The sequence below is a fragment of the Ruditapes philippinarum genome, unplaced genomic scaffold (genome assembly GCF_026571515.1).
Source record: "Ruditapes philippinarum isolate M1 unplaced genomic scaffold, ASM2657151v2 ctg4106_1_1_1_1, whole genome shotgun sequence".
NCBI classification, from domain to species: domain Eukaryota; kingdom Metazoa; phylum Mollusca; class Bivalvia; order Venerida; family Veneridae; genus Ruditapes; species Ruditapes philippinarum.
The window spans coordinates 1-14,051 of NW_026860596.1; the positions used below are offsets into that span (position 1 = coordinate 1).

Genomic DNA, 14,051 nt, shown 5'->3' on the forward strand with positions numbered 1-14,051 from the left:
ATGTAACCGGAAGATTAAATATGGCTTTTCCTCTTTGTCCAATCAACTGTGCTAAAAGTTTTATTATATTTAGGTGATAATGTCAATTTAGCCGTCTGTACTTAATAAGTTGTTAAACCTTATTACTGATAAAATGTCCAGGTGATGATTGTTGTTATAAATTCTATGTTGCTATGTTACCTTATTTTGTATTGAAACCTGATTGGTCATTTTGTTATTTAAGACACAAAAATGTTAAAATTTTATTGGTCAGTTTAAAACGAAACCATTTTTAGAAATATTGTAAAGATAGAGAAATCGAACAGTTAGATTTTGGATTTCCAAGTGATAACGTTGTGGCTCTCCACTAGAAATATTTGTTACTGTTTTTTAATATCTATTTGTAAACATAAGGATAACCTGTGTATATGTTATATATTATTTGTGGTATTCCACTAAGAAAGATTAACATTAAAATATATAAAACGGAACATTGTGTTGAGATTCAATCCACCTTCAGTAGAACTACAAAATCAGCGCATAATACTTGCAACAAATACCTTTAAGGAACTCCACAAAGGCCGGAAATCATAGAAACATATAATTTAGATTTCGTTCATAGATCAACTGGGCCACTTAAAACAGAGAAAGATACACAAATATTCCTGAGAAATATACTTAGAAATAAGTAAAAAAATCTTCATTTAGCCCGATTTGAGTGAAAAGCGTTGCAACGATTTTCAATTTTGTGTCATTTACACAACAATAATGATTATTCTGGAAAACACGGAGGAGTTAGTAAACGATATGAAAGTTTGCACACCATATATCGGCCTAGACCCATACAAATAAATCATTACATTTATCTATAAAAATCAGTCCCGTCATGTCAAAATATCTAAGTGGAGTCCCTTTAAATTTTGATTATATATAGAAATATAGAAATATAATATAAACACACATTATTGTGTCTATGCCAAACATACATGTGTATCATAAAATGATTTTTTTTAATCTACCATTCCTGCATTGTTTGTTTTTTTTTCTTATTTTTATTGTGTGTTTTTTTTTGGTTTTTTTTTTTTAGTTGATAAAATTGTAAATACAATTCAAAATGTATAGTTAAAATATAATGGAGCTTTTGAAATAATTAAGTATATAGCGATTGATTTCTACCAAAATAAGTTTTTATAAATATTTAATAGCAAATAATGGTCCAAGGAACTGAAAACAGATATTAGGGGGAAAAACGCCAAATACGCATTATCGAATGTCCCCTTCTGTTAATAATAGCCAATAACTGTCACAATTTTTTAATATTTTAAGATTTTAAAAATGTCCAACGTTAGAAAGTTGAGAAAACACTCTCAACACATAACATTTTGCATAGAATAACATATGTAATTATTACAAGAATCTTCTCATTTGTAACATATTTTATTTCGGCGCATTCCAGAAAAAGTTCCTGCATGGATTATAGTAATCGCTATCACTGTTTATAAAGGATCTTGAATAGCCATTGTGCCTGTGAGTTTAGCCAACTCGCCTGTGAAGGTTCACATCTTGAGACTGAATAATTTCTCGCCATTTATTTCAAATAATCAACATCTTTTACGAGATGCCCTCTGTTATGATATGACGCAGCAGCAACTATTTTTCTTTTGAGTCTGAAATTAATATTTAGCAGGTTACAATATTACTAGGGTTTAAGTACGAGTACCACTCAATTCGGTGCAAGGGGGCGTCAGGAACGTTACACTTTTAATTGTCTCTCACTTACAGAGTCTGCAATTTTCATGTATTTTGGTCCAAAGGATAACCCTAATTGCTTAAGTCTTGAGAGGATGGTTGTGACTTTAACCTGTCTCTTATGAAATGGCCAGACTCAATAGTACGGTGCTACGTTTGGACAATCGTGATTTTCTATTTAGTCTGTACCCGCGATGCACGATGGTACGATTACGAAAACGCGATGACACGATGGTACGATGGTGAAAACACGATGGTACCATGATGAAAACGCGATGGTACGATGGTGAAATCGCGATCGACAGCACGATTGTGTAAACGCGATGTGACATCGCGTTTTCACCATCGTCCTATCGCGGTTAAACCATCGCCTTATTGCGTTTTCACCATCGTACCATCGCGTTTTCACCATCGCGTTTTCACCATCGTACCATCGCGCTTTCACCATCGTGCCATCGCGTTTTCATCATCGTGCCATCGCGTTTTCACCATCGTACCATCGCGTTTTCACCATCGTACCATCGTGTTTTCATCATTATGCCATCGCGTTTTCACCATCATACCATCGCCCCTTTCGGTCAGTATGACCAGTGCAGAAAGATTCTAATACGGCAGGTATAGTAAAAAGAAGTTGAGAATACTTACAAATTAATTTGAGTTATAAATAATAAAACTTTTATCTTTACATTTCCATTAATGTCATTATACTGTATAGAAATCAAATATATATATATGCTAATATACATGTACGCTTAATACATGTTTGATTTTTAGCTCGACTATTCGATAAGAATAAGTAGAGCTATAGTAGTCACCCGAGCGTCGGCGTCCGCGTCGGCGTCGGCGTAACCACTTATGTTATAGTTTTTGTAATAGTTTGAATATTTTAAAAGTCCATTGACATATGGCTTTGAAACTTTGCACACTTGTTCACCATCATGACCCCAACCTGTAGACAGGAGGAGGTAACTGTATCAAGCATTTTGACAGAACTATGCCTCTTTTTCGACTTAGAATTTACGCTAAAGTTTTTGTAATAGTTCAAATATTTTCAAAGTCCATTGACATATGGATTTGAAACTTTGCACACTTGTTCACCATCATGACTCCGACCTGTAGACAGGAGGAGGTAACTGTATCAAGCATTTTGACAGAATTATGCCCCTTTTTCGACTTAGAATTTACGTTAAAGTTTTTTGTAATAGTTCAAATATTTTCAAAGTCCATTGACATATGGCTTTGAAACTTTGCACACTTGTTCACCATCATGACCCCAACCTGTAGACAGGAGGAGGTAACTGTATCGAGCATTTTGACAGAATTATACCCCTTTTTCGACTTAGAACTACGTTAAAGTTTTTGTAATAGTTCAAATATTTTCAAAGTCCATTGACATATGGCTTTGAAACTTTGCACACTTGTTCACCATCATTACCCCAACCTGTAAACAGGAGGAGGTAACTGTATCAAGCATTTTTTTTACTATCAAGCACTAAGAATAGTCGAGCGTTGCTGTCCTACCGACAGCTCTTGTTTTTCTTTTACTGTATTTAAGATATCAACTTGAAACTTTTTATGCACAGTGCACAAGGATGACAACTTTAATTTTTTTAATTTTTGAGCGATTGCCTTTTGTTATTTTTCATGTTTTTACGCAAATAAAAAGAGTGCTGTGTTAAATAAGAGAAGATAAAAATGTACCATTGCGCATGACTACCGAAGACGATGGCGTGATGGTACGATGATTAAAACGCGATGGCACGACGGTGAAAACGCGATGGTACGATGGTAAAAACGCGATGGCACGATTGTGAAAGCGTGATGGTATGATGGTGAAAACGCGATGGACGATGGTGAAAACGCGATAAAACACCGCGTTTTCACTATCGTACCATTGCGACTTCATCATAGTACCATCGTGTTTTCACCATCGTACCTTCGCGATTTCATCATAGTACCACCGTGTTTTCACCATCGTACCATCGTGCTTTTTCATCATCGTGTCATCGTACCATCGCGATTTCACCATCGTACCATCGTGTATTGTGGGTAGGGACGAAATAAATTTACACTATTGAATTTGTCCAAACGGCACACAATCGTGTTTACAATGCATTTTTCCATTGTTTCCATTTTAGAATGATGACTAGCAGCTGCATTTTTATAAATCACTCTTGTCAAACTAAATTTTAGATAACAGTGTTGGGTTAGTTTACCTGTTGAAAGCGAATACAAGCCCTGAAATTCTCGCTATTTTCCTCTTCTTTAGGTCCTTTCTGAAATCTTGCTATCTGATCTCTCTACAAAATACCAGTTACAGAGATGATCATCAGAATATTATTAACAAATCTTTAAGCATTACAAGTGGTTAGCAGGGAGACTCCTTGTTTCATAGTTGTGGCTGTAAAAAGCACCAACAAACAACTCGTTATGGCTTTCATATATAGTTTCACTCTGGCGCTCGATATACATTGTATACGGCACTCCGATAGCACGATGCCAGACGCAAAATTACATATAAAAATAGGATAAATTATATAACCAATCATGGATCGCATGATATGACATATAAATCACAAGGTTAGCTTTTAAAAAAGCTAGTAGCGACTCGCTTCGTAATTATTTTCCAGGGGTGCGTTTAAATGTAAAAATGACAGTTCTGTTAGCTGAAGAGACTTCAGCGAACATCAAAATAAAAGTGACATAAAGTAATGGAAGCCATGTCTCTCAATTTAACAAAGAGGAATATGAGTATATATGAAGATGCATGTAAACAGATAGGATGAAGTCCCAATGTCTATGCACATTTACTGTATGGCCTGTTGACCTTGACCAAATAAATGTTAGATAGGTAGAATTCATAAAGATGTCTCTTTATACGAAGTTTAGTTGTATTCTGTTATTTAGTATTGGAATGAGTGACAGACACAAGTCATAAAGAAAACGCAAGTTGTCAATCAATTCATCCAGAAAAGCCGGGATCCTATTAAAAATATAGGGATCCCGGAAATTTACCAGTCTAAAATGTTTTTCAGATAAGCCGGGATCCTATTAAAATATATAGGTATCCCGGGAATTGACCAGTTCAAGAATCTAGTTTTCAGAAAAGCCGGGATCGTAATAAATTATAAAGAGATCCCAGGAATTGGCCAGTTCAAGAATATAGTTTTCAGAAAAGCTGGGATCGCATTAAAACATAAAGGGATCCCGACATTTGACCAATTCAACAATGTAGTCTTTGATTTTTCCAATTAATTAGGCATATAATAATAAGTATTGTGATTTCCGCATTTTAAGTTTGTTAATAAATAGCTCTAAATATATTTATATACTAAGTTTAATTAATTTAACGTTCATTTCATACAATAAAAGAAACTTAACGTTTAATGGCCTTTCATTACGACAATAATCAACACAAATATAGTTTATTAGTTTTTCCTCTATATCTTCTACGACCCGGATCCCGGCCAGTCCGGGTGTACCGGATCCCGGCCAGGAAATATATACACTAAATACCGGAAAGATTAAAATGACCGGAAAAAAGGAAAAAGAAAAAAATGCACAGAACCAGACGTATACTTATGTTAATTAACCAAACGAAAACTTATTACAGAGGAACAGGTGAGATCGCTAAATCAAACGTCAGTGTAGATATGATTTATGAAAAGAATTCATGAAAAAAAAAACAACATTTTAATCATCATTATATCTTTGCGCTCAAAATAATACTTGCTGCTTTTTAAAAATGGCGTGAAAATTGAAGGTTTTTTGACGCTATGTAAGATTAAATTTGATTGGCTAAATAATTTTGGATCCTAGCCCAGATAGATAAATTTTGTAGAAAGCTGGAAGCCAAGCTTCGATTAAATTTTTGGATGGATTCGGAGTTTTAGGTTGTTTCTCAGTAAAATCCTAACGTAATACCGGCTCGCCGTGGCGAGCCGGCAAAATATGTAAGTATCTCAACTTAATTATAAGTTATCATTTAAAAGAAAACACAAGAGAAATTTTGATCTTGATATCATATTATTAGGTAATTCGAGATCACATGTTTCACATTCATATTAAATGATTATATTATTCAATACAAATAGAAATTGTTTCATCATGAAACTCAATCAAAATGTCTTTGTCTATCCACATGACAATCCATTAATCATTACAGAAGTAATATTCATAATCCAGCAACTCTTCAAATATAACTTCTACAAAATACAATATTGTACAATAAAATATACAAAAAACACACAATAAGGGCGGGCGTGGAGGGTAAAATAGAATTTTCAACATGTGATCTTCTTGTCAAACGAATACAGAATGATCCAAAAAGGCAGAAGCGCAAGCGACAAAAAAAGTTTACCGCCAAAAATATAGGCGACCAATAGAAAGTTGTTTACTGCCTACGTAATGCATAAATTAAAATCCACCAATGAAAAAGAGTTTTTAAAAAAGGTCAAATTCATTCAACCTTATAATTAAGTTATTTTAGTTCAAAATAAACAAAATTATAAGTTATCATTTAAAAGAAAACACAAGAGAAATTTTGATCTTGATATCATATTATTAGGTAATTCGAGATCACATGTTTCACATTCATATTAAATGATTATATTATTCAATACAAATAGAAATTGTTTCATCATGAAACTCAATCAAAATGTCTTTGTCTATCCACATGACAATCCATTAATCATTACAGAAGTAATATTCATAATCCAGCCACACCCATGGCCATGAAAAAAACAAACAAAAAACATTACAAAATACAAAACATCAGCAAATAAAGTTCAGATACATACAAATCTACTAAGAGGCTTTCATACCACCTCCTTAGTAGCATAATCTCCAAGACTGGTCATTACCAGCTTACGAGACTGAGCCTTTCTTGAGAAACAGTGTGTCTCAAGCAAAGGCATAACGTACATATATCAACTAATGCATTTATTTGAATATAAACATTAAATTCAATATCCTGAAACACTCTACAACAAGTGTATACACAATAACAAAAACCACTAAGAGGCATTCTTTTAACCTCCTTAGTAGAAAGTAATCTTCAATACTTAGCATTGCCAGTCTGTAAGATTTAATCTTTCTTGAGTAACCAAGTGCCTCAAGCAAAGACATAATGACATTAGAACATGACACTATCTTACGAATGTATATTCTAAAGATTATAATAATTACGAATTACATATTTTACTTTAACAAGCTGTCTAGAAATACAAATATTGAAACTTGCAGTAAACATGTAGCGCTCATCCAACACTAAGATGTAATTACTTTAAGTGAGCAATGGTATTAATGAAAAATTCTTTCAAACGCCTTGTACCTTCTAGATTAAAGATGTAAACCACCGTCTTTTATAGCATAATACTCACGACGGGCAAGCCACATTTAAGAAAGGGTTTTGAAAGTTCTAATGAAAATAACATTTCTTGATTTGCATAGTAGAACCAATTTATTGTTTAAATTTTTAACCCTATTACCAGTAGTATCAAAATCTATAGGGCGTGGAATAATTGCAGATACAATAATGCTTCCAGAAGATTGTTGACGAACATTGGAAAATCAAATCGTTAAAAGATGAGATAATCTCATCTTCTGAACGAGGGCCAGTTACATCATTGGTACCAACATGTAATATGACATAAGCAGATCTAAGATCAACTTGACCTTGTGAAATACGAAAACTTAACCTTGAAATATTAATTCCAGGAAAGGCTGTTATTTGAGTATCCCAAATACCTGACACATTTTTGGCAATGGAGTCTGAGACAATTGTACACTTTCGAAGTGGTGGATGAGCTACATGTTCTGAAAACATACAAAGAACAGTTTATTAATGACTATATTTAAATCAAACATAAAAAACATGAGAAATATCCTTCATAATTTTACACTTATCTTCAATGGATAGTGAAATATAACGTTTAGAAAACGTCAGAATGCCAATCTCCAAGAATTTGAATTTCATCTGAACTAATATTATTCTTAAAGGCAAGGGTAGCAAACCACGCCTAAATGAATGAGAGGAATATAATGATGAGTCAACCCCAAGATCATTTAAAACCTGACGCAATTTATTTTGAAATAAATAATAAGTTACCGGTTTACCATTAGGTAAAAGAAATAAAGCATCTGCAGATTTCCCAGGAATGACCTTTAACATGTTATCATATGCAGTAACCGGACACAAACAAGAGCCTGGTAACTTTAATAGAGGAGTCTGTAAAAGACGTTCTCCAAACTGAATTGTTTTGGTCCAATTCATAGTAACTATTAAGTCACCATGAACACGAGTAACATCAGACCTAATCAAACATTTATGATTAATTAAATCTTTAAGTGTAGTTGGAACTAAATTTGACTTTCGTGCCAACAGAAAAAATGCAAATAAAAATAAACACCAAAAAACTAAGTTTTCTGGATCTTTAAAATTCAACGTCAAGTAAATCTTAGAAAGAATAAAAGGAGTTATAGGTTGAGCTTGTTTTACACAATGACATTTCAATCGGGAAATTCCACGAAGAGTGAAATTTATCAAAAAAGTATTCATTTCATTCAAATTATAAAATAGAATTTTCAACATGTGATCTTCTTGTCAAACGAATACAGAATGATCCAAAAAGGCAGAAGCGCAAGCGACAAAAAAGTTTACCGCCAAAAATATAGGCGACCAATAGAAAGTTGTTTACTGCCTACGTAATGCATAAATTAAAATCCACCAATGAAAAAGAGTTTTTAAAAAGGTCAAATTCATTCAACCTTATAATTAAGTTATTTTAGTTCAAAATAAACAAATAAATAGGATGAAAGGTAAAGGAATTACTCCATTAGCAACAGGAAAGAGTTTATAAAAAAAATATTCTTACTAATATAAGTTAAAGTAAACATTTTCTTTCTTCCGACGATTTTAAGGTACAGAACTGTACATTTACCAAACCTTACTCGAGGTAGATGCATATTTGTGTCAAAACACAAGCCTTTCAAAAGCAGTGCCTAATCTGAGTTAGTCAAATTTGTATTTGTATCATTTGTATATTGTAAAATGATAAAAAATGTTTACAAAGATGTTCGTCTTTCACTTAAACATGAACATGTTTTCTGATGTCAGTGAGAATTTCAGACGCTTATTTCCAAATGAGATATCCCCGTACTGCCACTTTCCGATCAGCTAACAGATTTTTCTATAATAACTGACAGTGAAATTATAAAAATAAAATTTCTCTTACAATTCTGCAAATATTATCATTTCAGCTAATAAATGCAACAACTTTTTAAAATTTTACCTGAATTATTATTATGAATCGAGGACATATCATTACTGACCCATTTTCCTGTTCTTCAAAATTTCACAACCACTTTTCAATCAGTTAACAAAATATAAACTGTACCACATAAAAATTGTCATACAATGTTAAAATATAACCAGTTATGTATTTTGAAGAAATTTTGACAAACTCAACTTCAGATAAATGGTAATAAACAATTTTAACCTATTTATAATGACATTTTTCAATCTTGATATCTTTTTGCAGTATTAAAGCTGTCACAATTGGGGTATGGATGTACATCTCAATGTGCATAACAGAAAAGCATGTTCTTGTGAAATTTTTAGGATCTTAGGGTCTATATGACCCCATTCTAGTGACAGCTTTCTGAAAAGTTATCGGAGAGAATGTTTTTCCTTGGTTAAGTGACTGTTAGTTTACTGACGCATTACCTTCCAATTAAGAATTGTATGGTAAAATGTGTACAAATCAAAATTATAGCTTTTGAAGTGCAGTATACATTATAACTTAATTATATTGAAACAGTTGTCTAACTTAATATCCATTTTTGCAGACTGACAAAAAACTGAGTCTGTAGATCAATTATTTTTAGAAAATTATTGCGATTTGTAACTGGGTAAATAAAGGAATAGTGGAAAACACAAATTTTACATATTTTGAACTAAAATACTGTTATTTTCTTTTTTAACGCCATAATTGACATTGCTGCTGATAAATGTAGTCAAGGTAAATACAAGATGTGCTTACAGTTTGGTTACATGACAAATAAGGTCAAAAATAAAGAATTTCCAGGGATGATTGAAAAGTGGTTGTGATTGAAAACTGGCAGTATGTGGATAGAAAATTCAGAAAATTTTAACTTCCAAATTTTTACATAAAAGATAAAGTGAGTTTGAAAAAAAACATGTGGGTATAGTTGCCGGACATTTGCATCGTTTAATCGTGCATGCAGTCATTATGTACAGCGCTATCGTGCTTTCGTCAGCATGGTAGGTTCGTATAGCGTTCTCTCGGATTCCATGGCCTAACGGGTCACCGTATGTGTAAGATAAAACAAGTTTAAAGGCCCATTATACCCTAGAAAATATTTTATGTTTATGACACCAAAGCTTTTTAGTTATGGAGTTCTTTTCTAGTTTCAAAAAATAATTGGCTATCTACCTGAATCATATTTTCTTCTGTTGTGTATTGGCATAAAGTACAGTTACGGTGATTAAGTATTTTGTATGGAAGTCAAAATACTACATGTATCAATTATACTACATATTATATATTGGACATTTTAATGACAAATAATTTCACATTAGGCGCTTTTTTCCTCGGGTAACAAGTATATAATATACTCTAAATCTACTCTATCTAAACGATACAAAGTCATGTTTCTACAGAAGAAAATTAAAAACAACAATGATTCGTTTCTGAGGAATACTGTGCCTTTAATAAATTCACCACATTACTGATTAGAATACATATAATATAAAATGCATTCACAAAAAAGAAGGAATAATACAGGGAAATTTACTAACTGGATAATCAACAAATGTGAAGAAATTATTTACTCACAATCTCTATCTTATCTTTATCAAGATCTTTCTGGCTTTTCCCCCTGTTTTCCTCCTTTTTCTGCATTCTGTAAGTAAAATATTAGTTTGTCATAATCCTAACGTAATCCGATAATACATGGATAACATTAAAGTATAAAACAAATCTGTTCGCAACTCTATGAAAATGAACTCCAAATAAAATGTCCATATACAGATGTACAAGACAAATAACGTAGCAAGAAAAAAACATTTTCGACAAACAACACTTTTCTAAGCTTTAAACATCTTATTTTGAATACATGTAATGGTATTTTCATTAAAGTCTTATTCGTGTTAGAATTCGTCATTATCGTTGTCGTAGCTGTACTTGTACTAGTCGGCGGTAAAGTCATGAATGTAGTATAGTTGTCGTAATTGTTGCTGTTCTCGAAGTCCTAGAAGTACAAGTATTTGTTGTCGACATCGTAGCTGTACCCGTTATCATAAAAATCGTATTCGTGGTGTAAGTCTTCGTATTCGTACATTAGTACTTGTAGTCGTAAATGTTGTTATCGTTGTCGATGTAGTAAAAGTCGTAGTTATTTCCGTTGTCGATCACAATCTCATTGGAAATCGTTTAAATACTTCAGAAAACTATATACATTGTATATTTATGACTTTTGTCTCCAATAAAGGGTGGATTCTGTCTTATACATCCGTTATAAAGATTTTTGACAGGTTATTTATGGCTCTATATAAACGGTAGTTTGCAATATATAACCCGAGTCGCTAGGGGAGGATTATATTGCTTACCGTTTTTATGTTTTGTCCATATAGCTAGAGAAAGTCACATATGTCAAACTTGTATGGATAAAGTGATACACAACTCTAGTATTTGAATAAAAATAGGGCATTTATTAAATGCCATAAAATACATAGCAAGTAAAAACGTTTTCACAAGTGTAAAACCGCCCTCAATACAAACAGAAAAAAAATGACAATATACAAAGACAATAAAATTTGAACAAATCCTCCTATGTTGATTAAACAAAAATCTTGTAAAGTATCGGTTTCATAGTTAACATTTAATATTGTAACATATAACATTTGAACAAGGCGAAAAATTAAAAACAGTTCTACACTGTAACGATAACTTGAAAATTGAATAAATTAAAATGAAACTTGACAATATCTTTAGAGGAGGAGGCATTGGGAGGAGGTGATTTTCCAAAATTATTAGAAATTTTTTGCGAGCGTTTCACGCACGCCAAGTAAACAAAGACTAATGGCTTGGTTAATTTTGATTGGTTAATCAGACCATGTGATAAAACTTGGTTTGTTGATTGGCTAAATTTCTACAAAAGTCTGTGTCTTAAGCCGTACTAAATTCTGTAAAGCAATATAAAAGAATGCACAAAAGCATTAAAAAAAACTTTATGTCACCATAAACTTCTATATATAGAGAAAGTCACATAGGTCAATCTTGTATGGATGAAGTGAAAACACAACTCATAGTATTTGAATGAAAATATGGCATTTATTAAATGCCTTAAAATACATAGCAAGTAAAAACGTTTTCACAAGAACATAACTGGGTGGAAAAACCGCCCCAAAATTATTAGAAATTTTTTGCGAGCGTTTCACGCAAGCCAAGTAAACAAAGACTAATGGCTTGGTTAATTTTGATTGGTTAATCATACCACGTGATAAAACTTGGTTTGTTGATTGGCTAAATCCGTTTAGTGACATTTTCTTCATACGCATTGCATGTTTTGAACACACCAGAACCCACGACGGAAACATATCTCGATGAAGACTCATAGAAATCCAAAACAAAAATGGATAATATATAGAGGAGAGTCAGGAGGGTAGTCACATTTCGATTTTCTTTAAAAAAAGATTGAATTTTATATAACTGTTTCAAAAGTTGAAAACTTATCCTGCGATTGACCTAATTTTACAGTCACATCTGGTGTTATGCATCACATCTGAAGCAGTGGAAATTCACAAAAACTTATTACCGGTGCTCATTTTTGACATACATATGGGGTTCCACCCCCGTGATTGCTGTCAATTTATGAAGAAATGCTAAAGAGAGCCTGGCGGTTCGGTTCATATTTCCAAACAAACGTTTATGTAGGGTCATATAACCTGTCAAAAGTCGTTATAACTAAATTCAACGTATACAGCTCACGCGTAAGCTATATACACGTCGTAAGCTGTAAACCGCGCAACATAACTGGATAACTTCCTCGTCCGAAAAATTAAAGTTACAAATCATGTGAATGTTTACGGCTAAAAGAATCCACGAATAATTTAATAGAAATATAATAACATGAAACAAAACCTTAGTAATTATTGTTGTCTGCCTTTAAATATTGTAAAAGCAAAATCGTACCTCTGTATTCAACCTCCACTTCCTTGTTTGTAAAAATTACATATCAGTAACAAATAGTGACATCATTTCTTTATCTGAAACAAACAATGTGTTTAATATCATGATGTTATCAAGATAAAATAAATTGGTCTTTCATTAATTATATATATATATATATATATAATATATATATATATATATATATTATATATATATATATATATATATATATATATATATATATATATATATATATATAAAATTATAATATTTAAGAAATAACAAACTCTATGTAAATTCGGTAGCGCTTTCAATGCTTTCTTCGCATATCTTCAGCCGAACTTTAATGTTTCGGCTGAAGATATGCGAAGAAAGCATTGAAAGAGTTTGTTATTTCTTAAATATTATAATTTTATCTATTTCAACACTGCACAAGGAACATTTATCACGTTTTAATATATATATATATATCTTTAACACAACAAGTTTGCTTCTTTAAAAAGAAGCATGCGAGAGGTCTTTTTGCTGCTGTGGAAGATTTGTTTAATTTGAAAATATTTGGAAATAAGACACAACGAATGGTTATAAATTACAATTATTTAACAAAATATAATTTATTATATAAATTGAATATAAAGTATCATAATGAAAGTTTGTTTACACTTCATTTTTTAATGTTTTGAAAGATTATATGCTGGAGAAATGGATTTTTTTCCTTGACGCATTAGGGATACTTTTTATACAGAGGGAACTAAATTTAAAATAAATGATATGTATATTAAAAGTAGTATCAAAATAAAAGTTTCTTGTAAAATTCAATAAGCAAATTTTCGGTTAATGTTTTGGTAAGTACATGACATGTATATGAAAACATTTCCTCTACATTTTCCAAAACGGGCATAAAGTATGTTAATCAGATAATTTTAAGTCCAGGATTTACATAAAAATGTTTTATATCATTTGATTGGAATAAACAGAATATAAAGCTGCATGCCTCCAACCACAATATTTTAAGAAAATCAAACGTGTGTCAAGTTTTTGCCACTTGCGCCAAAAAATCCCCGTTGCGTTACTTAGTCATACCAGTTCAAAAGAACTTTGTACACGCGGTACACGGTTCACTCGGTC

At 32.1% G+C, this 14,051-nt stretch overlaps 1 long non-coding RNA gene across 1 annotated transcript; it reads right to left on the bottom strand.

Moving 5' to 3' along the window:
• Positions 1–196: 196 nt before the first annotated feature.
• Positions 197–13,015, bottom strand: LOC132712725 (uncharacterized). Its single transcript, XR_009623342.1, has 4 exons — positions 12,945–13,015; positions 10,587–10,653; positions 3,945–4,028; positions 197–1,646 (listed from the first exon to the last, which is right to left on the bottom strand). It is a non-coding gene; the product is annotated as an uncharacterized LOC132712725 (long non-coding RNA).
• Positions 13,016–14,051: the final 1,036 nt, after the last annotated feature.